Source organism: Manis javanica, chromosome 7 (genome assembly GCF_040802235.1).
Source record: "Manis javanica isolate MJ-LG chromosome 7, MJ_LKY, whole genome shotgun sequence".
Lineage (NCBI taxonomy): Eukaryota > Metazoa > Chordata > Mammalia > Pholidota > Manidae > Manis > Manis javanica.
In genome coordinates, this window is record NC_133162.1 from 117,353,703 (window position 1) to 117,380,626 (window position 26,924).

Below are 26,924 nucleotides of genomic sequence, written 5' to 3' on the forward strand. Positions count from 1 at the left end.
TAAACTGCATAGGTATATTACATGTGATAACAATGAAATCGATTTTAAAAATAGAATGTCCCACCTCTTTTGAAAACGAGTTAATTTTATGATTTGGCACTTTGCAGAACATACAATACACCCTAAAAACAACAGAAAATCCTTTAATGAATGCCCTTTTTGTCTGATTTATCTAATTTCTTGAAATTCTCTTATAGTTCTTTTTATTTCTATAAGGTTGGTAGTGATCTCTCTTTTATTCCTGGTTTGACTTGAGATCTTTCTTTTTTTTTAATATAGGCATTTACAGCTATAAATTTATCACTAAACGTTACTTTAGTTGAATCCATTAATTTTGGTATATTCTGTTTGCATTTTTATTCATTTAAAATATGTCTTAGTTTCTCTTGTTATATCTTATTTGACTCATTGAGTAGGAATGTGTCATTTAATTTCCACATATTTGCACATTTCCATGTGTACTTGAGAATAATAATATTCTGTTGTTGGGTGCAGTATTCTATAGATCTGTTAGGACTAAGTGATTTTCAGTACTATTTAAGACTTCTTTTTCCCTATTGGTCTTCTGCTTAGTTATCCTCTGTTAATGAAGTCACCTACAATTGTTATTTAGTTGTCTGTTCTTCCCCTTCAATCCTGTGAGTTTTTTCTTCAAGTATTGGGGCTTGTTAGTTGCATATATGTTTGCAATAGTTATGTCTTTCTGATGGATTGCCTCTTTTATTATTACAAAACATCCTTTGTCTCTATTGAAAATTTTGTTTTAAAGTCTCTTTTCTGATTCTAGTATATCCACTCCACCTTTCTTTTGTTTACTGTTTGTATGGCATTTTTTTTTTGGTTCATTTTATTTTCAACCTGTTTCTGCCTTTGAATCTAAAGTGTATCTCTTACACACACACACACACACACACACACACACACACACACACACACACACACACACACATATATGAGTATTTAGTTGGATCATGTTTTCTATTCCCTTCTGCCAATCTCTGATGTTTGATTGGTGTGTTTATTCCATTTACATGTAATGTAACACTCATAAGGTAAGAAAGACACCTGCCATTTGCTATTTGCTGTGTTTCTCGTACCTTCCCCCATCCCTTCATTATTTCCTTTCTTTTGTGTTCAATGTTTTTTTTAATATATCATTTTAATTCCCTTGGTATTTTTATTATATGTTTTAGTTATTTTCTTAATGGCTGCCCTGGTGATTATAAATAACTTCTTAACCTTAAAAAAATCTAGCTTAGATTAATACCAATTTAATTGCATTACAGAACTTTTTTCCATTATAGTTGATCCCCTCCCCATACTTTATACTGTTGTCATATAAATTACATTCTTATGCATTATAAACCCATTAATACAGTTTTAAATTATGCAGCTGTTCTTTAAATCATATAGAAGTTAACAATAAAAATATTTTTATACTGTTTTTTATATTTACCTATGTAATACCTTTACCAGTGCTTTTTATTCTTGATGTAGATTATAGTTATTGATTAGTGGTGGCCTGAAGGATTCTCTTCTTCATTTCTTGGGTAGAAATGCTAGTGACATATTCAGTTAGTTTTTGATTTAGTGGAAATATCTTGATTTGTCCTTCATTTTTAAATAGTTCTTCTGTCAGTCATGCTTTGCCACAGGGCTCTGTGTATGTGTGGAGGCAGGACTTTGTGTTCCACCAGGTGGTTCACAACTCTGCCTGCTACTTAACCTTCTTTTTTCCACTTGCACAGAGCATCAAAGTTGGCTAGTGGTGAAAGCTTAGAACCTACTCAAGTCTTTCTTGGTCATGCACAAAGCTCCATGAGTGTGTGTGACACTCTATACAGTCCCAAGAATATGTTGGAGCTTCTCATAGGCCCATGTGACCATCTCATTCCTTAATTTCACCTTTATTTTATCAACGTCAGTAGCACCAACTGTTAAAGCCATTTCGAACAGCTTGGTAAACAACTGCTGCTGATTGTCTTCAACAAATGTCCTGGCAGTAGGATTGTTTGCACAGAGGCATCTAAGTCAGGAAATGATGTGCCCTAAAATTGGAGCCATTTAGTGAGCAGCCAGATAAGTCAAATAGTTGACAGTTCTCTGGGAATTGCCATTTCAAGGAATTGTAAACCTGTCCTAATCCCTTAGATTCTAATAGGCTGCTAGTTCATAAGCTACCAGAGTTGTGAGGCTCTTGGTTTTCAATGATATTCCAGAACCTGAGAGGGATATGGAATTAGTATAAATTAGAATCTGTAAGACTTCTCTTCTTACCAAGATATAGCCATTTTTCTTGAATAACAGTCCTTGGATTGTTGTAAGCCTTTAGTTAATTTCCAGAGTTTTGAAAAAGATAATTTAACAGTTTTTGTCTGTGTTATTATTGCTTTTATGCAGAAGCTATTTTTGAATGTTTCTACTCCACCATTCTGAATATGGAGCTCATTTTAAAAAGCAATTCAAATAGTACAAGTAGAACAAAAGAGTGTTGTAAATGAGGTTTCTACCTTAAACACCTAATCCCAATCCCAACCAGAATATGAACTAGTATTAACAGTTATAGTGTATCCTTCATAAATATATGCCTAGAAAAATATGTTTATAGAGATAAGATCTATATTTCCTTTTATACATTCAGAAATACACTGAATATTCTGCACCATTTTGTTCACTATGTAATTTACCTTAGATATTGGCCCATATTGATACATGGATCTATTCCAGTGTGTTTAATTGTTTGGTATTCCATGAATGGGTAGCCTATTATTTTTTTTTATTAAGGTATCACTGATATACAATCTCATGAAGATTTAATATGAGCAACATTGTGGTTACTACATGTACCCATGTTATCAAGTCTCAATCACATACCCCATTCCAGTCACTGTCCATCAGCATAGTAAGATGAAGATAGCCTACTAATTACTTAAGCATTTTCTTTTAATAAGTGTTTGCATTGGTGTACTTTTTTTGTTATTTCAAACAATGATGGAGTGAATATTATTACATGTCCATCTTTTTGGCTATATGTGCTGGAATTACTAGAGGATAAACCCCACATGAAATGTAAGGTGTAGGTGTTTTTAAATTTTGATGGATGTTAAATTGCCTTTCAGATGTTTCATCAGGTTATACTTGTATCTGCGGCAGAGGAGAATTCAAAGATGAAAAAATACCTCTTTATTGTTTTAATTTTCTTCTCCTGTAATACCTTTTCATATATTTGTAAATCTTCTTCATCTACCACCGCACACATCACCCCTAAGAATACCTGTTTTCATATCCTTCACATTTTTTATTGTTTTTTATTAATAATAGCTCTTGTGATGAGGGTAATTAGAATTTTGGTCTGTTTTATATATTACAAATATTCTTTTCTCTACTTGATTATTTGGTATTTGGCATAATTTACAGTATATTTTTCTTTGTTAATTTTTAAAAAATTGGTCAAATTTTCCAGTCCTCTTTCTGTAGTTTTATATCTTCGAAAGGCCTTTGCTTTTCTTGGTTTATAAAATTCATCTGTAAATTCTTGGAACTTATTTTTCCATTTATTTATTTGGCTGGCTTACTATTTGTGTGTGCTAACCAGTTATCTCTGCACCATTCCCCCTCTGATTTAAAATGCCACTCTGGTTAGGTACTAAATCCTTTATGTATAGAGAATATTTCTGGATTCCTCATTCTTTTCCACTGATGTCTTTGCCAATTTGACCGTTCTCTAGTGCCAAAATTTCAATATTTATTTTTCCATATGACCTTTAGAATCAGCTTGTCTTGTTCTATTTCCCTCTTGAGGAAAAAAGACCTTGTTGTTATTTTTGCTGAGATTATGTTAAAATAGTGATCTCAGATTATTACATGTGTCCATCAGGATCATGTGGAAAGCTTGTTAAACAAGCTGGTTACTTACCTGATTACTGTACCTCGGTTGGGGCCTGGGAATTTGCATTTCTAATAAATTCCAAGGGTGATATGCTGCTGCTAGTCTAGGACACCATACTTTGAGAACCACTGCAGTAAGTACATTTATATATTAATTTGGGGATAATACCCTTTCAGTATTAACATCACTTTAACAAGGTACTTTATCCCATTTATGTCCTATTTTCTCCATAGAGTTTCAAAGTTTTCTTTATAAAGATCCTGCTTATTTTCATTTTATTCCTGTGCAGTTTATCTTTTTGTTGCTGTTATAAAGATTAGTTTATAATTCTTAATATCAGAGACACCCAACTCCTTTATTTGGCGATCTGTGGATTATTGTTTTAAATATTTGCAGTTAACAATTCCTCCTTGTTGAATGTCTTGCATTGGAAGTGGGGGCAGTATTAAGTTATCCTCTGGGAAAATTGGAAGAAATGTTCGGGGAAGGAGACTTTAATGTGCTATCATAAGCAGGTGGTACTAAAGCTTTCTCCATTCCTGGCTTAAAAATGTTTCCCTCACAGATGCCTACTGCTGGAAAAATTCATTGGAATAATTAGCTCTTCTAAAATACATTGGAAATGCATTGGAAAAATTAATTGGAATAATAATCTCTTCTGAAAAGTGCAGGCCTTACTCAACACTTCCAGTGAATTACTAATATTTTGATGCTTTTCATTCAGATAGCTTGAGTTTTTATTGTATATGTGAATTTAGAAGCCAAAGGGCATACCCAGGCAGGGTGAAAGTCTGTAAATTCCAAGAGCAAAGGATGAAAGAATGGACAAAGACTGAAAAAGAGATACACTCTTACTTTTATAGAAGTGTCTTTCAGAACCATAGCAGTATGCTCCTAAATATTATTACCTAGGCTAAAGATACCTGAAGGTTATTTTTAACATATGCAAGGTAAATTTTTAAAATTCAGCCTAAATTTTCAGGCAAGATAGTGTAATTTAGTATTTCTCAATCAAGCTAGTATCTCTCCTTCTATCAATAAAATAAATAAAAACAAGTGGAAAACACATGTCTCCCCTGCTCTTCAATAGTAGGATTGTATTATGCTGGAATTGAGGATTTTCTTAGTTTCTTAGTGGTAGACAGAATAATAGCTTCCCAAAGATGTCCATGTTCTAATCTCCAGAACCTATGAATATGTTATCTTACATGGCAAAGAGGAATTAAGGTTGCAGATAGAGTTAAAGTTGCCAATCAGCTAACCTTAAATCAGGGAGATTATTCTGGAGTAGCAGGTGAGCCTCATGCAATCACCAGGGTCCTTAAAAGTGGGAGAGGAAGGCAAGAGAGTAAGTGAGAGCAATTTCATGTGAGAAGGACTCTGCCTGCCCTTGTGGGTCTTGAAAATGGAGGAAGGGCAGCCACAGCCAAGGGATATGAGCAGCCTATAAAAGCTGGAAAGAGCATGGAAACTAGTTCTCCCTAAAAGCCTCCAGAAAGAAATGCAGCTCTGCCAACACCTTCATTTTAACCCAGCAAGACCCATACCAGGTAACTGAGCTATAGAACAATAAGGTAATAAATTGTGTTGTTTTAAGCCATTATTTTGTGGTAATTTGGTTTGGCAGCAAATAGGAAATTAATGCAGTTATTAAGCTACCACAAATACCAATGCTTTGCTGTGTTAGTAAACATTTAGTAGGCAGGTAAAGTTATGATTACTTTGCTACATGCTTCAAAATTTTTTTTCTCAAATTGTTAACATTTGTCCAAACTCCAAAAGGTTAACTTTTTTATTTTTCAATTAACATTAAAATTTCTCGAAGTTTGATATTTCAGAGTTCATTTAGGGCAATACCTTTTCTATTTGCAATTACTTTTCTGGAAACCTAGATAGTCTGCAAAGTGATTAAGGATAAAATTGGAAAAACAGCCCGGAAAACAACTGAGTCAAAATTAAGAATGCTAGTTTTAGGAGTGGGAAGCTCGGAGAACTAGAATTTCTGCTAGGACTGGATGTGACATTGGATAAGTTATTTAACCTCATGATGGCTCTTTTCTCTTATAGAAGAACTTACGTCATAAAAAAAATGTGGTGAGGATTACATCTGAGATGACATGTCTAGCACTTGGCATGGTTCTGGCCTATAGGCAGAAAAATTATAAAATGAAGACATGGATACTCAAAAAGAATCACTGTACTGCCTTTCATCATAAAGCCAAAAGCTCTAGACAACTCAGGAGTTTCCAGAGACATAAATACAGCCATTGATATTCATGATGGCATTCTTGAGTTAGGAAGTGTAAGATTTTTAGAATTTTTCTTTTAAAGATCTTTAAAATATGTGAGTATTGGTGCTTAAAGTGCCATACTTTTGTACCTGGAAAATTAATTTATGTGGAATTTGTATCAATAATTTCAACAAAGTATTTTTCAGTGTATTTTTGTTATGACTCAAACCTTAGTTCTTTACTTATTATACATCTATACAGCCATGAGCCACTTAACCTTTTTAGCCAAAGTTTCTTGTATAAAACTTAGATAATAAGTGAACTGACACTGTCGTTGAGGGGATTAGAAATAGTATATTTAAACACTAAGCACCTTGCATAACATTTGAGTAGGTGCTCAAGGTGTGGTGGGTATTCTGATTGTTATTTTGTGCTCCTCTAAAACAGCATTGCCTAAACTCAATAGTGACCTAATTATGAAATCCTATAAGTTTTTCTCTTCCTTTAATTTAGTTTCTATTATAACTGGGTACTATTGAACATCTTGAAGTTCTTTCTTTTCTCCTGTTCATTGTTCTTCCTACCCCTTTGGTTATTCCTTTTCAGACTTCTTTCCTAGCTCTTTTCCTTTGCTCACTCCTTAAATATTGATGCCTCCCAATTCCTATAGGTTTTTTAAATGTTCCTTTCCCTCTACATGTTATCTCTGGGCATTATATACTTAATGGTACCAGCTGGAACCTTTTCCCTTATCGCCAGTTGGATGTTCTGGAGACATCTTCTACTTGAGAATATCTAAAAATGAACTTACAATCATCATCTACATACTTTTTCGTCCCTTTTATACCCACATGTGCAATGTTGTTCATCCATTCACTCAATGATTAACTAATTAATTAAGCATGCATTAAGTGTCTACTATGTTCAGGCCCTAAGGATACAGTACTAAATAAACAACAAATCCTTATTTCTCAAGAGACATATTTCTAGAGGAAGAGACAAAGCAAATAAAATGTTGTTTGTTGATACTGATAAATTCTGTCAAGAAAAATCAGGGCAGAACACTAGGGAGACCCAAGATGAGGATAAGGGTTGCAGTTCTAAGTAGGATGATTGGGGAAGTCAAAATGGAAAAGGTGCTATTTGAGCAAAGATTTGAGAAGGTGAAGAAGCACGCCATGTGGAAATCTGGAGGCAGATTGTTCCAGGATGAGGAAACAACAGCTACACACTGAGACAGGAGTGCACTGCCTGGTATTTGGGGGTACAATGAGATAGCCATCATGTATGGCTTGTATGAGGAACAGAGCAGTAGGAGAGAGGTCAGAGAGTTATAGGGAACATTATTGTGTTGGTCCTCTACTCATTTCCTTAAAAATTGAGAGTTATCACAACTTAATCTAATTCTCCATTCCTTTCCTCCTGTTATGTCTAGTAAGTTACCAAATTGTATTCATTCCAATTCCTCATTAATTCCTATTTATCCTCTTCATTCTCACTGCTTTTGCTTTAGTGAGAACTTTATCATTGGTCACCCAGCTGACCTGCTGCTAGCCTCACACTTTATTTTCAGCACTCATTAAGGAGATATTTTTTGAACAATTTCTCTGCTCCGGGCCTTGCACTCTGTCTTGAGAATATAATGGCCATCAAGCTAGACATGCTCATGGTCCTTACAAAATTCCTAATAACAGGAGAGAAAATCACACAGGCTGTTAGTAATGTGACAATGTAGTAAGTCCTTTGAGAAGGGAAGTACAAGCGGTCTAAGCAGCATTCTTGGTGAGTAGCTCCCATTTATGAGTGTTAGTGAAAGCCCAGGAAAAACTGTTTCCTTGTTAGATCAGTTTCCCAGTTAGATAAGTGGGAGTTAGACTCTCAAAGAGAAAGAAAGAATTTCCAACCCAAAGGAATACTTGTGTGAATGCCCAGAAAATAAAATTGAATGCAGTTTAATGTTTCAGGATAGAGGACAGAGGAGAGTGGCTCAGAATCAAGCTGGAGAGATACGAAGGAGCTAGATCATACCTGATAACTTCAAGCCCTCTTAAAGTGTTTGGTTAATCCATCTATCCCCAAAATGATCATTTTGAAACTTGAATATAATATTTCTCCTAGAATTCAAACCCACCAATGATTCTCTATTGGCTTTAGGTTAAATTCAAGCTCTATAAAATAGTAGATGAGATTCTTTAATCTGACTTTTACCTCTTCAGCATCTGCTCCCACAAGCCCCAGTCTTACCTTTATGCTCTAGCAATGCAGAACTACTTACAATTATCCCCCTGCATCAGGGGGGTAACATGTCATACCTAGGCCATAGCAAATGCTTGGAAAGTTCTTTCACCCTTGTCACCTTCATAAATTCATTTTTGTCCATTAAAACTGATTTCAGATGTCATCATTTATAGTAATCTTTCCCTGAAAACACAAAGCTAATCATTTCCTCTTCTGTTCTGTCACACAATTCTGTGTGATCTTTTCCTTGCATTTACCTCAGTCATAACAGTTTGTTTATATGTTCAACTTGTCCTCTTCAAGGGTCTTTTGGGTTTTTTGTTTTTTGGTCTGTGTACCTTTAGCCCCTAACATAGTACCCAACACCTACCTGCACGTAATAAATGTTTAGTGCATTGAATTAATATGAAGGAAGGCTCAGTTAATTTTGACCAAAAAACAGTGAGAATTATTTATAGGAAAGAATTAACATTAATTTCTAGTTCATTTAAATCACAAGATTGTGATAGTACTCAGCACATGTTAGCAAAGGGAATCACAGAATTTTTTTAGAGACTATCCCACCCAAGTCTGAAGGCCTTGCATTCTTCTTGTAGCAGTATCTTTAGTTCTGACTTTAAAAACTGCAAAAATTTCCCTCATACTTTGCACAGTAGTATCATTTTTATCATCTTTAGAATTCCTTCACTTTGAATCACAGTGATGTACGATCACCAATAAGTATTTAAATCATTTTGTGAATTAATATTATTTCAATTAAAATATTTGTTCATTTTTGTTGTGATAGTGCTTCAAATTTTCCATTTCTGGTTACTATTTTTTAAAAGCCTAGTGCTTTACCATAGGCAGTGGAAGGATTTCACCAATATGGGTTTATGTAAGTGCCCCAAAACATAAAAGTAGGTTTCCTGACACTTCCAGAGACCCTGAATAGTCTCAGGCTCATCTTTGTACAATCCAAGCCCATGTGTTCCTTACATAGAAGCCTTTAAAGCATCCACCATAAAATCTACTGCAGATGCCTCATAGGATAACATTTCAGAATTATATAATTACTACAGGCAATTTGGAAAAGAAATATAGATGGAAAATATTCTTAAAAATTAAATCATACTAATGATTCCTGAAAATGAAGAAAAATATATTTTTTAAACCTTTCTCACTTTCAGGGCTTTTTATTTTTTAATACTAATAATACACTTGGAAATAAGTGTACTATGAAATAGATTCTCTCAGATACTGCTGATGAAAGTGTAAATTGGTCTAGCTCCTTGTTTTTGAATGCAGTATGAAATGAAAACTTTAAAAATGTTCCTAGTCATTAATACCTCAAAATATTCATCCTCTTGGAAATGTTTTAGAAGTGGAGGTGGTAGTTGTTCAACATTGTGAATGTACTAAGTGTCCCTGGATTATTCACTTTAAAAGGGTTTGTTTTGTATTATGTGAATCTCACCTCAGTCATTTTTTTAAATATTCATCCTAAGGATATAATATACAAATGTTAATGAATAGGGATGTTCAGTTCAGCATTATTTATAATGGCAAAAACTTATAAGCATCAATGTTTAATAGAAAGAACAATTACATATGATACACCCATGTGTTAGTTCATTTGCAATGCATCCATTGCAAATATTTGTAAAGGATTTGTAATGAAATGGGAAATGTTCAAGAGAATATGTTATAGGAAAAATGTCGAATACAAAATTATACAGTTGGATGGTTTTGTAAAGCAAGCGTACATAGAAAAAGACTAGAAGGAACTTTAAGTATTCCTTGAACTCCTTTAAGCACCAAACTCCTTGAGACAAGGTTTTCCATGGCAGGTTTTCCATCAGAGTCTCTTGCAATTGGTGCTATGTTAAGACCTTCAGCTGTGAAGGCTCTGATTTTTGTCAGTGGTCTGTCATTAGGCCTATAGCCTTAACCTTCTTAACCAAAGAACCAGGACAGGAGAAAATGTATTAATATACTGAGTTGATAGGTTATACTGACAGTTTATACTATCTTTTAGCTGTAAATAAGTTAAATAGGATTTTGGGAATAGCTTAGAACTTGAAATTTATTGAATATTTACCATGTGGCCAACCGTATACTAGATATATTCACATCCATTGTCATATGATCTTCACAGAAATATATTGCAAAGTAAAAACCATTTATATACCCACTTTACAGAAAAAGTCCAGTAACTTGCTTTGGTTTACTTGGTAGTGAACTGAAACTTAAAAACCCTGCTTCTAAAACCAAGCTTTTTCCTCTACACAATACAGCTTTTGTTTTTCTTTGCTACACTGGACATCACCATCACAAATCTTCAAATATAAACAAGCCTCAGTTTACAAACTGCATTCTAAATGTATTTCTTGAGTAGAAGTGTACAAATGTAGTGCCTTTTCTCATAGGTATAACATTAACTAGATGTTCTGAGTAGGTGTGGTGTTTTGTGATTTAGTGAGAACCTGACATTCCAGGTCCTCTACTAAGCCTGCCACCATAACATCTTCAGTGTTTCTCAGGTCTGAGTTGGCAAATACTCAGTACTATAACAACACTCCCATGACAGTTGCTAATATTTATTGAAACTTACCATGTGCCAGGCACCATAATAAATTATATATATAGAACACTTTAATCATCTCAACAACCTAGTAAATACCAGTATTATACATGTTTTACATAAGGAAGCTGAATCACAAAGTTGCACAGGTAAGTAGTACCAAAGCCAAGATTTGAATCCAGGCTGACTGAGTTTACACTGGCCTTAGTATCCTTAACATGGTATTCCAGACAGCCACTAAGTAATCCAAATTGGTGCTCAAGAAATTTGTTTGTTGTTTAAAATTTGTGTTGTAAAAGTGTGTAATAACGCAGTGCACCCAACCCTGGCTACACATCAGAAATGCCTGTGAGGTTTTCTAGACATATAAAGGCCCAATCCAACTGTGCCAAGAATGAATCAATGTCTTCTAGGGTGGGTTATGGAAATCTCTATTAAGATATTCCACAGATCATTTTGGTGTACAATTATCCCATGTATACATGAAGCCAATGGAATTGCCATTACATCTCAGGTCCTCAATATAGACTTCCTGGCAGCAATTTATTAATTGTATTACTTGGAGCATGTGACTAATTTCTCTAAACCTTAAGTTTTGTGATGCATGAAATAGGGTAAGTTTTGTTACATGTATACAAGGTTGTAAGGATCAAGAGAATACAAGTAAAGTAGTTCAGCACAGTTCCTAACACATAGTAAGTCCCCAAAGTTTAAGGTAGTTATGTAAATATATGCTAATTTTATAGTACCTTATGTAGGTGGTATAGTCATTGCATGTTATAAAGAATAACCATAGCTGTTGAGATCTTCCTAGAGGTAAGAGAGCTTCCTAGAGGTGATGGCAAGAGAGATCATGTGAAATATGATAGGAAGCTGCTGAGTGGGATCATTCCAAGACATAGATGTATTTTTCGGAGATATCTTTGAGAGGGATAAAGCAAAAAGAGTATGAGTTTTTGTTAAAACTTATAATTAGGGATAGCCTTGTGTCTAAGCTCCTTTGTATTAAATTTTGAATCTCACTCTACCAAAATTTAATTTGCTTTATATCAGTTATTTAAGAATTACTAAGGAGTTATTACTCTCTCCCTCCTCTTAGCTTGCATGGCATTTTATTTGTACCTCTGCTTTTATGGTGATTTGTGTTTGATACCCCCAACTCCTTGTTTTCCTTAAAGTGCCCAAGAGCATCTAAAACCTGTCTCACACATAATAAGTTTTCAAAATGTTACTCTATTGAAATAAAGGAAAAGACCCAGTTATCTTCTTTAGTGTTAGTTTAATAGAAGAGCTATGATGTATATATAATGCTAACAACATGGAAGTCTAAATAACAAATGAATCCAATTATATGTATGCATAAATATCTATTGGAGTTAGTTTTATTAACACCACAGGAAATGTTTTGGTAGGTGAGCTTTTTTTTTTGGAGAAATATTTCAATCATAATATTTAAATTTCAGTGTTAAACTAATAACACCTATTTATTCTCATAGTCAGTTTGGAGAAGCAAGCAATATCATATCCAAACTCTATCTTTGAAGCCGGAGAGAGAGAGGGAAGTAAGGAAAATGGGTAACTAGGTGATCAAAGAAGAGAATTTAAAATGTATATCATGTGTAATTTTATCCACTCACAAGATGTTATGGTAGCAGGCTTAGTAGAGGACCTGGAATGTCAGGTTCTCACTAAACCACAAAACACCACACCTACTCAGAACACCAAAGTGTGTGCTGACCAGGAACACTCCATGCAATTCAGATTGAGCTGAGATGGAGTTACACTTACTGCCTTTTGAACTTCTTCCACTGTATCAGTCATTTCAGAGGCATGTGAATTTAAATATTGACAGACACTCAACACTTACTTTTAGCCCAGTTGACAGGTATGTCAGCCTTCTTCACTGTAATGAGGAATTTATGTCACAAGATCCAAAAGCATTTATAGGATAAAAGCCAAGCTTGTAAACCTTGTTATACTATACACTATCTTTGTTCTATGTTAAATGGATACACTCTGCTTTTTCCCAGGAGGAAATTGTGGTTTGAATTCTAATTAATAAATATTTCATTGAAAAGATATGTTCAAAATGGATTTTACATGTGTTATTTTGGAAAGTGCTAACATTTGGAAGAAAGTTGACTTTCTAGGATTTCTTCCTTCCATTTTCCATATATACTGTATAATGTACCTTCCAAGTTCCATAATATATAATACCACTGGGTATTATGTTAATGTAACATAGTGAAGTGAGTTTGACTTAAATTAAAATCTCTTTGGAAATGGATGTTAGGAACTAGAAACATCTGTGTAAATGTTTGTGGTCTTTGCACTTGTTCTCTCATAGACTTTCTTTATTACTCCATTAAATAAGAAATAACTGAACTCCCCAAACCACAATTAACACCTTTTTTGGTAATTTACTATTTTGGAATTGGGAATGCATTTCTACCTTTGAAAATCTTTCAGTAAGTGGGATGAAGTTCCTAGAGCAATATTCCCAGAGATCATATCATCCTAGTTACCTGGGAAAAGAGAGGCCTGGCCTTGTCTGATTTTGGGTCATTGTTGACAGCTACATCACTGGAAATGAGAAGAATCCATAGAAAAGAGAACTGCAGAGGAAATTTACACCTCGTACCACATTGCTGGGCCCCATTCATTCATTTCCTACAACTTTCTTAAACTTTTCCCACTCGTAATTTTTCTTTGTCCCAATTTCCTCACTTATTTCCATTTTAATATATGGTACTGGTATTCTATAAGCTATCTTGATCACTTCATAATAATGTGAAGACAAATAATTATGAATTGTGAAATATTAATTAGATATACTATAAGCTTTTATCAAAGATGTCATAAAACAATGTAGAAAGGTAGAATAGAGCACTAGCCTTGGATTCAGGTTTTAGCTCTGCAGTTTTCCAATCCAGGACCAGAGCTTTGGCTTCTCTAAGTCTCTCAGTTTTCTTATCTGCTAAATGAGGATGGTAAGATTTTAATGATCATTAAATTACATTATATTTGGGAAAGTATATGGTTTAAACTAAAATCTTAGTTAAATGTTAGTTGAATGCCGATCAGATTTTCACAGGTTGGGAAATTTGTTTTATTTTGTCCCTGTAAAGCCTATAATTCCTGTGACTAAATTATTATAGGTTGTCCTGTTCACTAGGAATATGAGCCCAGGCATTCTGGATTCTGAGCATCTAATATGTGAAGACCTAACGAATGCTACGCTTGTGCTGTGCCCGTAGAGCTCCCTCTGGAGAGCAAACCTTATTGTTTATACCTCCATGTTTCCTCCATGCTAGTAGACATCATCATGGCAAGAGGAAAATGGTCTTCCACTTCCAAAGCAGGAACCTGAAACACATTTTCTTATGGAAGCTGTGCTACATAAATATAATTAGTCATGTATCTCCCCCAAACCTATTTCACTTTAAAATAATTGTGCTTGTGAGAATATAACTGTGCTCAGCTATATTTCTAGTTGCAAATGAGCCGCTCTCTCAGGTGAATCTAGACTACTTTATGGAGACTATTGTCTCCATGTTGGCCTTCATTCTGAGCAAGCTTTTGGAAGACTAGAACTTCCTTCAACCTATTTGATGTCCAAGCCAAAAAACTCTGTACCCAGAGGACTTGTTAATAAAATAGTATTGTATTGTTGCTTTTAAAACCTTTTACAGATAGATGATGAGCCATAGATATGCTTTTCTCATATTATTTATATGCAATTTTGGAGAGGAGTGGAAAATGAACAATAGAGGAAAAAAATACTTTGGCTTAGAGTGCTGGGGTATCATATGTCATGTCCACTTCTCCCCTTTGGCACAGTTTGCTTAATTTAAAAGGTGTGGCTTTTAGAGCACAGTTCTATATTTGAGACTGGCGATTTGCTGTAAATTTTTAAAGAATTAGGTAATTTTGTTCAATTGATGGTGTCCTTTGCTGTACAGAAGCTTTTCTGTTTGATATAGTCCCGCTTGTTCATTTTTGCTTTTGTTTCCCTTGCCCAGGGAGATATGTTCATGAAGAAGTTGCTCATATTTATGTCCAAGAGATTTTTGCCTGTTTTTTTCTAAGAGTTTTATGGTTTCATGACTTACATTCAGGTCTTTGATCCATTTTGAGTTTACTTTTCTGTATAGGATTAGACAATAATACAGTTTCATTCTCTTACATGTAGTGGGAAAGGAACTGGCGAAGTTGGGTGGGAAGGGAGGGATAAGGGGGAAAAAGGGGTATTATGATTAGCATACATAATGTAGTGGGGGGGGATATGGGGAAGGCAGTATAACACGGACAAGACAAGTAGTGATTCTACAGCATCTTACTACAGCTGATGGACAGTGACTGTAATGGGTTATGTGGTGGGGACTTAATAAGAGGGGGAGTCTAGTAACCATAATATTGCTCATGTAATTGTACATTAATAATAGCAAAAAAAAAGAATTGGGTAATTCAGATGTATTTCATGTTAATGGAATTGTTAAGAATATATTTAAGGCATAGCTCTTAATACAGAGCCATATGCAAACATCTTTCCTTGAATATTCTTCTACTGAGGAAATGAATTAAAGGTAGGGATATACAGATTTGAAATATCTTTATGTTGGGAGGTGGTACAATGCTAATAATACTTCCTACAAATATTATTTATGTGAAGATACTATGTTATAGATCTCAAACGAAAAGTTCTGCAAATTGAAAAAAAAACTGTTGGTAATATATTCAAACCATTTGTAGAAAGGACACTTGAGAGGAAATTATGAGACCTGGATCATAGCCCTTTTATAACTGACTGTGATCTTCCACAAGTACCTCTCCAGCTGTACCACCAACCCCCAAAAGAATACCCTTCCCATGCATAGACACTTTAAAAATAAATCTGACAACCACAGAACCCACAGAATAATAGTAGAGGTACCCTGACAAATTCTGGGACACTACTTTCTGCAGTAGAAGTACAGTGATGCTTGGCAACTTTGTTGTGAAGTATAGCTCAGAGGAAGTAAATGTATCTTAATTGTCCCAAATAGTATAATTCATGGCATAGCACAGTTTAAGGGGGAAATGTCATTTCTTCACATTAATATACATACTTGCTTTCCACCTTTTTTTCTCTATTCTCTGAAAGAATTAATCACAACTACAAGTCTGTTTCACAGCTTCAAATATTGGTCTTGACACAGATATATAGCTTACATACACTTAGCTTTTTCACTGATGATATGTTTAGCTTTCAAAAGATAATTACTCTGTAATAAACCCACATTGGTGGGCAGTTTATAACCAAAGATGTCCCTCTCTGGCCTGCAGGTCTCAAGACTTAGTCATTTAGTCTGTTTTAGCTATGCAATTGGCTGTAAATTCTAACCCAAAGTTAGACATTGGGAGAGTGAAGATCCAGAAATAATATCACACTTGGCATCTCACTTACCAAAGGAGCTCTGGCATTATGGTGAGGCCGGGACCTGGACCTTAGTTCTCCTGGTGGGCACCTACCTCCTGAGTCCAGGAAACATATATCTATGAAACACTCCAAAAGAAGACCCTAAGATTCTAGTCAGATGAATACTGAGAGGAACCAAGAAAGATTTCATAGCTGAAGAAGAATTCAAAACTGAACAAGAGAAATTTTACTTGGGTCAGGGAAGTATTATCTTCTTGGAGAAAGTATTTGTGGGTCCTCCAAATAACTTTAATCCACAGTTCTTTTTTATTACCATGTGCCTTCAATTTGCAGGAGGAATGAGATGATTCTTCATATCCCTTGTTCTGGGGGTGTTTGTCCTTATTATAGTTTGGGACATTATAGGAGTCTGTAAGGATTATTTCTTGAAAGAGTTAAATCATAGGTGGATAGTATTTCCTCAGCATGTATGTGTTTCCTAGTGTCTTAGTACCAGGCTCCTATTGTGTTAGCATTTGGAATTGAGAAGTTACAAACCACATTATTAGTAATACTCAGATGTTATTGGCATATTTCATCTTCGAAATAAAACTGGTTTGCCAAAGTTTCACCAATATACAGAGCTAAGTTTTCTTTGTCAGAATGATCACTGGTATGATTGTGGGAGTGCCTAATGGTTTTGCTAATATGATAGATTATAAGTCATACTCTGTCCATATACTCTTGTAGCCCCTTTACCATTTGTACATATCAACCTTCCAAAGGCTAGCACCTGCATCTAAGCCATAGAAGCGTCTTTGAGCTACTGGAAGCCAGTGGGGAAGACCTTAAGCAATGACTGGCCCTGGCTGGCTTAGACAATTCTAAGACATGTATCTTACACCTTTTGCCAGAGTTTTCCCCATGAGATTAAGTTTCAGCTGGCTTCAGTGATAGATAATTTAATAATCTACACTGTATTAGCTGCCTGCCCTTCTGTTACCACCTTTCCCACTCCCCTGCCAGTTACTCTGAACCTCCCAAATAGATTATGTACAATCAGTCCTAGTCTCAGGGTCTGCTTCCTTGGAAACCCCCCAAGACAGCTGCCTAACAATCTCAAAGTAAGAATCCATCCCATTTAGGCTGGCATTATTTATTTTATATTGTTATGATAAATTATTCTGAGTAAATGGATAGTTATAAAGTTAATATTTGTTTGGGGCTGAAATTATTTAGTATGATTTCCATTCTTTATGACTGAAAATTACTAGCCATCAAATGCTAGTAAAAAAAAAACATTAAAATTAATAGCTATCAAATGCTAGTAAAAATTAGCAAAATTATCTAAGTAAAAGAGCCTGGTCACTGTTGATGATCCAGTTTTGGGAACCCAGACCATTACTAGTTGAAACAAGGCCTGTTTATAAGCTGTTTTTAGAGAGACGCTTACTCTGAAAGAAGAGGAAGAAATCAAGCCCTTGTCAGGAGCCCCAGATTTCCTGCTGCTTCTCCGACCCTAAATCAAGCCAATGATTAATAGGTAAACTAAGGAAAAGTCGTGTTATATACTTGACACTAATACAAGATTGTATATAAATAAAAAAATAAGAAAGGAAAGGTAGTTTGGGAGTTTTAGCTGTGATGAAGAACCAATATAGCAGCATTTAAAGCTTTTGACAGTAGACAGTACACTTTACATCTCCACAAATCTAATCTGTATCAGCCTGCTTTTCCTTGAACCACCAGCATACAAAATAAATTCAATATTCTCTTTTCTTTTGCTCAATTTGACCAGTTTTGTTTATATTACAAGATGAGAAACTACCATGCATTTTTTCTCAATGTTTTGATTTTTATAAATGTTTGTATGTTGTATAATTAAAATAACTCCAAAGACAATAAAGTATAGCAATTAGGAACATAAGCCCTTGAGCCTGATTGTTTAGATCCAGTCATGGCTCTGCCACTTAGTAGCTAATGTGACCCAGAGGATGTCATCTCTTTGTCTTGATTTCTTCATTTGTTAAGCAGGTGTGATAAAAGCATACTATATTCCATAAGGTTTTTTGAGAATTAAATAATTTCTTAAAATAGTGCCTAGTATATATAAATGCTCAGTATTTTTTTATTTCATGTATGAGAACAGTACATTATGGGTAAAATTGGATTTTATAAAGTTGTTGAGATATACAGCTAGTTTTATATAATGATTATTGTGAGGAATATGCACTCTATTAGCAGACTACCAACTTCAAAAATTAATGTTTGAAACATGACCCGTTTTTGAGTAAAGGACTATAAGGTTTGCTTATTTACCATGTATTATTTACTTTGTTTTCAGTAAGGTGAGGGAAAAGTCAGTGATATGCCTTTCATGTGCTTATAAACACTTTATGTCATTTCATGTAATTGCCAATCAGCCCTACTAGGTAGAAGGAATAACTCAGTTTCAAAAGAGGAATTTGGAATTTCAGAAAATCTAATGACTTATTCAGGTAGTAGAGCTGTTGTGATACAATCTGACTCCAAGCTCACAGCTTCCAAAACTATCCCTGTCTCATTAATAGAAGAGAGCTTCAAAATGCATATACAACTGGTCTGATGCAAGCACCAACCAATTGAATTGCATTGGAATTCAGGGTCCTGGAGGCCTCTTGCTCTGCCAGGTATTACCTCCTTAATGGTTAAAAAATGGAGAAGCCTTGGCCAGGGACAGGCCACCAAAGATGGGGAATGTGGAGAGGTTGGAGGAGTGGCCATTTTCCAAAAAGTATGGAAGTTTTTCACTAGTGTATTAACAACTGGCATAACCACACCATTCATTCTGGAAGAATGTAGATATGTCAAAATTCATAATTTTGATATACCTAATATTATATAATTAGTATATAAAGTTTTAAATGCTGTATTGTTTTGTTTTTGTGTTAATCACTGCTAAAATCTTATTTACAGTTGATTTGCCTTTATTTACAGTCAGCATTTTCTAAAAGTTATGAACTTGTAATAATTTGGTGGAGGAAGCTTACACTTGGCAATTACTTAGGCCAAAAAAATTCATTAAGCTATTGTAAATACTATGAAGGAATTTGTTGGTTTCCTTTTTTTCCAAATGTGAATATGCTCTCATTTACAATCTTCCTCTTGTTACTTCTTCATCCACATCCAAGAAGAATAAAACAATGATGATGTTTAGCTAATAATCTATGTAGTATATGTTCAAATTTGCTAAAAACCTCATAATCTGGGAGCAACAGAAATCATTGATAATATTTGTTGCTGATTCACCTTTTTTGTTTAGTAGAAAAATATTTGAAATGTAGATTTTTTGAGTGAATACATTCTCTCTTGGCACATATTCCATGGAATTAAATGGATTAAATATGTTAACTCCAAAGCTTTCAGTTTGAGCTATATGAAATTACCAGTATTCAGCCTTTTGCACAATAAAAAGGATTATTTCACCTTGTTCAATAAAGAGGCATATATTGCTAGCATATTGACTGCTTTGAGATGGTATGTTTTTGTTATTTTTTATGAGTGTACTGAATATTCCATTTTATTTTTTGCTTCAGTTGCTTTCTGTTGGCAACCAGCCAATCAACAGACATTTTGTAATGTTTTATATTTAATTTTTACTGAACATGAACCCGCCATACTGTTTTCCTTTCATATACTATTTACTTCCACATACTGATTTGCAGTTTTCCGAGTTAAAATTCTGTATTATATGTATTTACATAGGGTGTATTTTATTATGTCTGTATCTATAGTGGTATCTATAGCTGTATTCTTAGTGCTAGGGAATCATCAGAATATCACAGCATTATAAATGCCAGCTATGTAGGGAACATTTACAATTTGATTAATTTTAAATAGCATTTGAAGCCATATGTGAGAGGTAATATTAAGACTTAAATCACTCATATAGAGCAAAATGGCCTATAATGTTTTGGTTTAAACATTCAAGTAGCTATTTTTCTCATAGCCATTTCAGTTCACTAGAAACAGAGAAGATGGAGCAAATTTCTGGAAATTCTTCAAATTTTATATGTATAGCTTCTAATTTGTCATCTTTGAAAGATCTAAAATGATTCTCCATTTCTTTCTCTCACTTTTTTTTTTCTTTTTGGTACATGTCAAAAAACAAACTTGACAGGACAACCCCCTAAACCTGAAAAATCTCTAAAAACAAGAGTGACTCAGAAGCTTTTTTTGGTTGGACTTGCTCATATTCAAATTTCATTTTTTGATTTCTCAATTGTTCACGGAGTCAATAATAACTCCAACTTTGTTTATTCTTGAAGGTAATTTGTGTGATCTAGACATCTTTTTCTGTTGATAAGAGTTTTATTCTTATGTCAATGGGTTATTTTTCTTAAAAAAACCATTATTTGGCAGGTTGGCATAATATAAAACTGTTACTGGTAGGTTTTAAAATATTGTTCTGTTTTGGTAAATGATAGCTGTTTTTAGACACCATAAAATCAGGCCTTACAGCTGCCTCACAGAACTCCTTACATGTGTGGTTTCTTTTGCTACTATGAGTACCTGCACCAAAAATCTGCAAAAGTCAGAGCCTAGTGTTTCCCCCAAGCACTGGCACCTTTGATACTCTAGACACATTAACGTACTTTTCAGACATCACTAAGGACAACACTCTTATTCTTGTCATTTATATGCATTTTCTCTGCTTGTCATTTTATTCTTGCAATGTATTGACAAGTGGGGACTTCACCTCCTTTCGCAGAGTTCTAAAACCTCACACTGCTTTTTGTTTTTTGTTTTGTTTTGTTTCTGTTGGAAATCATGGTCAAATTTTATTTGTGTATGTAAGAAATTTTCACTTGATTTTTTTCTCCATTTCTTTCTTTTATAACTTCTTAATATTTTTCCAAGACACAGCTATTTGTTGCTTTTTTGTCAGTTATGCTAATTAAATGTCTCTTCCCTTAGGATAATACTTGGGGATTTATTTCTATTAATGAGGACTCTGCATTTTGGAGGGGGTTTTGTTTTGTTTTGATAATTTGAAATGTCACTTTGGTTAAAATATGCATTATACAACATGATAATGCTTTACATTTTCAATGCCATAAATATTAGAAGGGAAGGTATTTACATATTACAGAACATTTAAAAAGTCTTACAGCATAAATGTAATGTTTGCCTATAGGCAGTATAAATACTGTTTTTAATAATCTATAGTTGCATTTGGAAGCTGCTTGAAGACATCTATGAGAGACTAATTTTTAGTCTGTATGCACAAACTTTAAAGTTATATTTAAAATTTTTCTGTAAGTTAGCTTAAATATGTCTTCCTCTAATTAGTTTTCTCTCAAATTAGTCTTAATTAACAAGTACTAATTAATGATTCTACCATATATTCATTTTTTGCCTTACATGATTTTCTTTTGTTTTCATACAGAAGAGTTCTGATTCAGTATTTTCTGCTTATGCTCCTACAACACCCTACTAGTTTATTCAGTTCAGTATAATGGAGCCACTTTTAGACCTATTATTATCTTTGTTACCACCATGTAAATGAAGCATTATAATTCATATTCTGGATTTGGATTTCTTTTTAGTCATTGAAGTAGCTTAATGGTAGCTTCATGAAATCTATCTTTATTACAGTGTTTTTCTTTGAGTTGTTAGTGTCTTGGGTGTCAAATGTCCAAAAATGTTATAGCACCATTAAAATACTTGAAAATATGTGAAACTTCTTTAAGGCTTCCTAATTTTTGTGCACAAAAAGAATACTTTCCCTCTGTCTATTTCACATACACACACACACACACACACACACAGATATATACACACACAGGGCCATGGACCCATTTTGTGTTGCATCAGCAGCAGAAACATCATTTTTGGGGTGGAGGGCTAAATTCTAGTTCTATTAATTTTTTAATTTGGCATGAATTTCAACATCACTCCCAAGATTTTTGTTTTTTTCATGTTGTCCTACCATTAATTTATAGTGTTTTATTTGTCATAACCTTGGGGTTAGTTAAATATGCTTAGTAATAAATTGCTCACTGGTACAACTAATGCTTATATTTTGCCATATTGCTTTAGAATTAAAAAAAATTAATGATACCCTGTTAAATGATTATGAATTTCTGTTGTCTGCCTCCAAAACGGGACAGTAAAACTTTGGTGTTTGACTTCTGAATACTTTTTTTTTCAAAACATTCTTCTCTTGTTTGCTAATAATATTTCTTGTGATTCCCATTCATAGATTCATAGAATCATGGAATTGGATGTGACTTTCAAAGTTACCATGTTTCAGAGGGAATTGTAGCATACCCTCTGATACTAAAATTCCTTTTTTGATATCAGTCTCGTCCAGTAATTCCACTTATACATTTGGAGTAACCCTGAACAATGAAATCACCAGTAGTTGTCACTGTTGCTTTTCTTCTCTACCCTTTTCTCCCCTCATCTGTAGAACTTTCTAGCATTGAAAACTATTTCATTTCTAATGTTCTGGAAATGTACGCAACTCCCACATGTTGGCAGACATAATGAGAAAAGGGGGCATATGATGTCTTATAAAAGAAAATGAAGGTGATGGCGGCAGTAGTGATTTTTTAAGGAAGCCATGAAAAAGAAAAGGAGGGATATATTGCTAGAAATATGTAAAAGCAACTACTCAGTGAGAACTCAGAGAGGCAGGAGGGAGAACTTGAGAAGGTAGGGAGAAGAGTCAACACCATACTAACCATAAACTTCTAACCGTGCCAACATTTGGAGGACGGTAGAGACCGGCTAGTGTATTTGTTTTTCCAAAAGTAAAGTAACTTTCTAAAATACAGTAATGCTATATAATATAGCTTTACATATAGTGTATTTCTATAACACTGCCACAGAGGAGGTCCTTTGAAAGTTCTAATGCATAAAAGAACATGGGAAAGACTCCTTTAAAATTCTTTTTGTTTATTGAATGTAAACCTATTAACATAGACCTTCATATTCACATGATTTCAATCTCCCATTCCATTTTTTTCTACCCCTACAACATATCAATTTTTCTACTTTGAGTTCTCCATCTGTAGTGGTTTTCAAGAACTTTATTTTTGAGGTTGGGAGAGACTATATAGATTTAGAGTATAAATGAGCTACAAATCCATTTACTGGGTCCAAATCTTATTAACTCATTAGTTGTCTATCAACAAGCCCAATAGAATAAGACTAATGTCAAATTTCTTACTACCAGAATGTTAATAAGAGTGTTCTTGGTACTGTATTTGGAAAAATGTTGTACTCTATTCTTTCTCTCCAAAAAAATCGACTCTCATGGTGTTTTCATATTAGTGTGCCCAAAAAGCACTTACTGGTATTCCCCATATAACAGATGTAATTAAGGTAGTTTATTGGAACCAAATTGGATAATGATGATACTCTGTCCAGATCAGATGGACATTTTTAGAGAATGCTAGTGGAAAAATTAGAGAAAAAAAGGATTGCTTCCTTTTTCTCTAATAAAAATGTCATTTGCTCACAATTTAATTAGTAATTTAAAACCTACACACGCTTATGTTACACTACAAGAAGATATGTCAAAGAAATAATCAATCTTCCCATGTTTTCTTCCGTCTGTTACTTCTATAGCTTCTCTTCTTCCTTCATAATTAAACCCCTAAGTAGAATTCGTGCCTCATCAAAATTACTGAGTATCATAATTCTTCCAAGTGGTAAAGATACCTCAAGACAAATGCTGGGCGTAGAAGCCACAGGGCATAAATCTGCAAAGAAGTAAAAAGCTAACCTTTTCAAAGAATATTGCTTCTCTCTCACTTACCAACTTTACATCTCCCTGTATGGCCCCGGAAGATGACTGGTTAGCAGAGACGGGTAAGATTCCTCAAGGGAGGAACAACCTAAGACAGGCACAGTCGCAGGGGGGCCATCAGGTGAGAAATTGAGGATCAACAGAGGTGAGGCTTAGAACCTCACCCCCCCCTGTTTTGAGAGAAATCTGCATCCGTGGATGTTTTGTTGCCCTTGTCTAGCTTGGATTAATACTTAGTCTATAGGCACACACCTGATCATCTACATTAGCCCTCTTACAGCACTAAACTATGTTTTCTACTATTATCTTGCATCTACCTACCACTTCAGCGTTTTATTAAAAATAAAATAAAATAATAATAATAATAATAAGGGAGAAATGTGGGATTCACATATAAATCAAGTATAAAAATCAAACGAATAATCATATTTGACCTGATTGTTTATAGTTCATGATGCATGATCAAAACCGAAAGTTTCTGTGATATGACTGCCCTTGCACTGTTCACCATGTAAGAACTTATTCACTATGTAAGAACTTGTTCACCATGTAAAAGAACTTGTTAGTTATGCTTCAGAAGATTGGAGACTGTTGAGAATTAGGCTTGGGGTTGATTAATGATTGTTCATTGAGTCCCCTATACAGAATTTTATTGTTGTTAACAACCATATGATCAATAAATATGCGAGATGCCCTCTCAAAAAAAAAAACAATGTCATTTGCTATTAATACCTTGAATTAGCATGGTTAGCTAGAGACTGGTAAGATTCCTCAAGGGAGGAACAACTTAAGACAGGGACAGTCGCAGGGGGGTCATCAGGTGAGAAATTGGGGATCAACAGAGGTGAGGCTTAGAACCTCAACCCCCCTGTTTTGAGAGAAATCTTCTGCATCCGTGGATGTTTTGTTGCCCTTGTCTAGCTTGGATTAATACTTAGGCTATAGGCACAGACCTGATCATCTACATTTGCCCTCTTACAGCACTAAATTATGTTTTCTACCTTTATCTTGCATCTACCTACCACTTCAGCATTTTATTAAAAATAAATAAATAAGGGAGAAATGTGGGGTCCACATATAAATCAAGTATAAAAATCAAATGAATAATCATATCTGACGTGATTGTTTATAGTTCATGATGTGTGATCAAAACCGAAAGTTTCTGTGATATGACTGCCCTTGCACTGTTCACCATGTAAGAACTTACTCACTATGTAAGAATTTGTTCACCATGTAAGAACTTGTTCGTTATGCTTCAGAAGATTGGAGACTGTTGAGAATTAGACTTGGGGTTGATTAATGATTGTGCATTGAGTGCCCTATATAGAATTTTATTGTTGTTAACAACCATTTGATCAATAAATATGAGAGATGCCCTCTCAAAAAAAAAACGAATAGTTTTAAAATCCTAAATAAAAGTTATGCAAGACCCACTGAAAGAGTAATCTTGAAAAAACCTAATAATGGTCCTAACTGCTACTGGCAATGGCTTGAATATACTAAGATAAAAGCAGATGAGAAAATAAATCTTCCATGGATTGTATGATTAGAACTCTTGCTACACTGTAGAAATTTGGAAACTTTAAAAAAACAAACATAAGCTAAAAATATTTTTAATTCTTTGATTGTTTTATTGTTTTTTATTGAAATAAAATACTTGGGAGGTTTTATTTTATTCTATATTTTTTGCTATGATCTATTTCTGTTCAGCTATATATGAAATGTGTGAATTAAAACTTTTTTTTTACTCCCCTATCAGATAGAATTAATGGGATCTTGAGGGCTATGAAATTACATACTGCTAATGCTAGGAAAGCAAATACCTATAAAATTTTAGGTTTGGATGTAGTCCCATAGCTCAGGGAAGTAGAAAGAATGTTTTCTTCCTGTAGAAATTGCTGTATTCTAAAATTGGAAGTGCAGTAATATTTTAAGAGGTAATTTTTTTGTAAAAAATGTTAAAACCATGAATTTTATATCCCAATATTGAATAATACTTGATCTTAATGTGATTAGGTTTACAGAACATTATGGTCAGAAGCAAGACAGCTCTTTAGTAAAAACCCTTAGTATTTATTATGCTTCACTATGTAAGTTGTACAGAAATAATAGAAAGTATGGTGACCTAAGTGAGGACTTAGATACCATCTTTTGGTGAAGAAGAACAAGTGGATCACCATAGAATTCTCTTTTCAGTGGGAAACCTGATAAACCTTGTAAAAGGGTGGAGGGTGTAAGGCAGAAATTGGTATGAAGATATATTAGTGTGGGTAAAGTGAAGGTTCCTATGGCCAGGATTCTCATCTGTCCCTGGTCAGCTAGCTCACTACACACGTATAGGTAATATGTTGTTATTGCCTCTATATAAAGAGCTCCACCCAGTGCTCTGGGCGACACCGTGGCATGGCTGCACAGCTGCAGGAGAGCAGAGACTGGGTTGGTGGCAGTGCTGAGGACAGAGACTGAGAGCTGTGGGGGTAGAGAGGCCCAGAGGCAGAGACCAGCTTGCTGCATGCAAATTCGCTCTGAGTAGACTGGGTTCTAGTGATTGACCTGCCACCATGGAAATAAACTTTCCCTTTATAAGAGTGAAGGTATAAACCCTTTCACCCCAAAAACGTTGCATTGTCATTCCTTGATGTCATTGAATCCATAGTGAACTTGCCCTGGGTTGAAACCTATTGGAAAGACAACTAGGTAAGGCTTCCAGAGCTATTAGAGATTTTAGGTCAATGGATGGAGCCTTCAAGAAATATTATATATAGTTAATTACAGATTCCATGAGTTTGAAACACAGCTCTACCAGT

At 34.5% G+C, this 26,924-nt stretch overlaps 1 protein-coding gene across 13 annotated transcripts in view; it reads left to right on the forward strand.

Moving 5' to 3' along the window:
- Positions 1–26,924, forward strand: part of MBD5 (methyl-CpG binding domain protein 5) — a 437,517-nt gene that overhangs the window by 111,492 nt on the left and 299,101 nt on the right. The window lies entirely within an intron of this gene.